The following is a 3,706-nucleotide window of genomic DNA, read 5'->3' as shown; positions in this document are numbered from 1 at the left end:
TAGGCTCAGGAGTGGGAACTTCAATGTTCTTCCCATACCTCAATGTGATGGAACTCATGTTTCTCAGATTCTTCACCGTTTGTGATGGAAGCTTGTCAAAATTCTGAGCCTGTACTTGGTTTAGCTGAGTGGCCATTTGCCCCATCTGATTTGTCAGACTCTGAATTGAAGCTCTGGTCTCCTACTGGAATTGCATATTTTGAAGGGTCATCATTCTGACTAACTCCTCCAATGAAGTAGAAGATGAAGGTGCAATGGGAGTTGGGGTAGCAGCAAGTGAAACAGGAGCAGCTTGTGGTGTAGGTGCAACTCTTTGTTGAGGAGGTGGCTGCACGTTTTGAAACGGTTGGTTTTGCTGCTGTTGGTTGCCCTGGTTTCCCCATCTCAGATTAGGGTGATTCCTCCATCCTGGATTGTATTTATTTGTTAACAAATCATGGTTTTGTTGCTGGTGTTGGGGCCTATTGTTGTTGAAAATATTGGCTGCATAAGCCTGAGGAGTATCCACTGGTGTAGAAGAAGAAGCAACATGTTGTTGCAATGCTGGGCAAGAGTCTGTGAAATGATCAAAAAATGTACAAAGGCCATAAACTCTAACAGCTGGTGCTATCTGATTGGAAGCAAGTTGGTTGACCAGTGTGGTAAGAGCATCAATCTTACTCTCCAACTTTTCGTGTATTCGACTACCCCTACATCATGAACTCCTCTAACAACTATGGCATCACTCCTTGTGCCAAATTGCTGAGAATTGGAAGCCATGTTCTCGATTAGTTGCCTGGCTGCAACTGGGGTTTTGTTACCAAGAGCGCCACCACTTGCGGCATCAATCATGTTTCTATCCATGTGGTGTAGGCCTTCATAAATATATTATAGAAGGAGATGCTCAGAGATTTGATGGTGGGGGCAGCTTGAACAAAGATTCTTGAACCTCTCCCAATACTCATAGAGGGTCTCCCCAGATTGCTGCTTAATGCCAGAGATTTCCTTCCTTATGGCTGTTGTCATGGAAGCAGGGAAGAATTTGGCAAGGAACAATCTCTTCAGATCATCCCAGCTCGTGATGGACGTGGGTGCAAGGAAGTACAGCCAGTCTTTCGCATTGCTCTCCAACGAATAAGGAAAAGCCTTCAAGTATACATGGTCCTCTTGGACATCTGCAGGCTTCATGGTGGAACAAACGACATGAAACTACTTCAAGTTTTTGCACGGGTCCTTACCTGCAAGGCCATGAAACTTTGGCAACAAGTGTATTAATCCAGTTTTTAACACATATGGAACTTCCTCCTGCGGGTATTGAATGCATAAACTGTCATAAGTGAACTCTGGTGCAATGAGCTCACTCATGGTCCTCTCATGAGGTGGAGGAGGTTGAGCCATGTTATCAGTATGAAAATCAGAATGCTCAAATCAGAAGAGTCGGGAAAAATCACTGAATATTCAGCATGCAAAGATAAATTCCTAAGATGCTTACGTCCTCTGTGGAATGTCCTATCAATCTCAGGGTCAATGGGTCGTAATTCACTTGGGTTTCCCCTAGTCATGCACCAAAATACATTAATTCTAGTGATATTGGCATAACATAGGGTATAACTACAAGTATACTCAAACAAACTCCAAATGACTTGAAAATTAGTAGGATTGTCCTTTGAGTGCTCAAACAGTACCACCAAAAATTTCAGCTCAAAACTCAAAGTGCGAGTATTTTTAAAATGTTTTCAAAAGTGGAAAAAATGAAGAAAAATCACAAAAAACATTGCTAAAATGTAGAAAATGGCATTTTCTGGAGAATACGAGTTTGATAACCAACAGAGCGGGTATTAAGAAAGTAGGAAATGAAATTCCACCCAAATGCATATAAAATAATATTGATTCTGATAACCAGAACAAAAGTTATGGTTCTCTGAAGTTTGCCTAAAAATCAGTCCAAAATGTTTTTTGAATCTCTCACATCAGACCATAGCAACTGCTCCAACTATTTTTCCCATCAAGTTCAATGTCTTAGAAGTGGGGGGAAAAATTTCAAGTCAAAACAAGCACCGTAGCTACTAGAACAAAAATCCACAAGTTAAATGCCAAAATCAGACACTATTCAACAATATTCACTCTACTATAATTGACATTATTCTTGCGCGTCGTGACACTATTCACTCTACTACACAGACAATACGCACACTACACGAAAACACACAGAAACAATACCACAATCAACATATACCAACTCAACCACACTTGAAATACACACACACACACACCAAAACACTAAACACAAACGCACTGAAAATTTTACTTCGAACAAAACTATTGGTCCCCGGCAACAGCGCCAAATTTGATAGAGGCTGTATGTAATAGTTGAACCAAGTCGTCTCTCAATGACCAATTTTCTTGTTCAAAGCTTCAATTTCTAGATTCAAACACAAAGGGTGGTTAGCAGATTCAGTATGCTAATTAACAAATTAAATTAAATGCGACAATGATTAAAAACGTATTGACATCCTTGCTTCAAACATAATTTCACTTATCATAGGCCACCAAATTAACACCTCTGCCTTCTCTCAATCCACTAGATAATAATTCACTAAGTAAAAATTACAATCCAGGTTCATTATGCAATTAATTAATGCACACATCCTTAAATTCGTGACAACCAAGCTACATACATTAAGCATGACCATAACTTAATCAAACACATGCAATTACTCTGTAAATCAAGCACAAACAGATTCAGCACATATGTTCCCCGAATTTAGAACAAAGAGACATGGCAGATTTCACAAAACAATCACAATCTCAAAGCTTTATTGCATTTTTCATTAAGGAGTCAATACAGGAATTTAGCTAGACATGGAAATGGGGCAATTAAGCACTTCAAATCTGAATGCAACAAAACAGAACATCAAAAACCCTAACCTACGAAAAATTAACGCAAATCAAGAGCAAAAGAGAGATTTTAAAGCTTCAACGGAATGAAAAACACTATTGTGATAGATAAATCCGAAAGCCCCACCAATGGGTGTTGTTCCAAGTTAATAAAATCCACAAAATGAGCTGCCCAAGCTAGAAAAAGAATTCAAAACATAAAACCCACATTGGGAGCTGTCAAATGTGCATAAAAACAGTAAAAACTAGGCAAAAACATGAAGAATCGCAAGGAGCACCTCCATGGACACCCACCAAAGCTTGGAGAACGAAAATGGAAGTTGGAGAAGAGTGGAAGAATTGTGCGGCTGTTTGCATGGTCAAATGACATAATTCGCGTGGTCCCATCACCCTTGGAGCACTATTTACAAAAATGCCATTATGTCACTCAGAATTACAAACATGCCACTATTGGGCCTCAAATGTTGGCCTATTCACTCAGATGACGTGGAAATGATGTGGCAACGATGTGGGAAGTCTCTTCAACTGAATGTTGATGTCCAAGCTCCAAAATTGCTTCACCCAAATACCTAAAAATAATTAAAAAACAAAAATTAGGTCAAATAATGTGAAATTAACTCAAATTCGGAATAGTGGCTTAATAAAGCCCAATAGATGAAAACAAACTAAAAATGAACAATTAAGCACTGAACAATTGTCAAATGGGTACACAAAGGCTAAAGGAATGGAGGAAAATAATGACTCATCAATGCATTTTTCAACGTACTTGAGGGAATGTGGCGCACATAAATGCAATTCTGGAAGCTTCATTCCTTCATGCAACGTTGCA

At 39.2% G+C, this 3,706-nt stretch overlaps 1 non-coding gene across 1 annotated transcript; it reads left to right on the top strand.

Moving 5' to 3' along the window:
* The first annotated feature begins 889 nt into the window (after nt 1-889).
* On the top strand, nt 890-996 carry LOC114172267. The gene has a single exon (XR_003601971.1). It is a non-coding gene; the product is annotated as a small nucleolar RNA R71 (small nucleolar RNA).
* Nucleotides 997-3,706: the final 2,710 nt, after the last annotated feature.

Source organism: Vigna unguiculata, unplaced genomic scaffold (genome assembly GCF_004118075.2).
Source record: "Vigna unguiculata cultivar IT97K-499-35 unplaced genomic scaffold, ASM411807v1 contig_519, whole genome shotgun sequence".
NCBI lineage: Eukaryota > Viridiplantae > Streptophyta > Magnoliopsida > Fabales > Fabaceae > Vigna > Vigna unguiculata.
The sequence above is the reverse complement of the archived record's forward strand: the minus strand, read 5'-3'. Positions and strand labels throughout refer to the sequence as shown.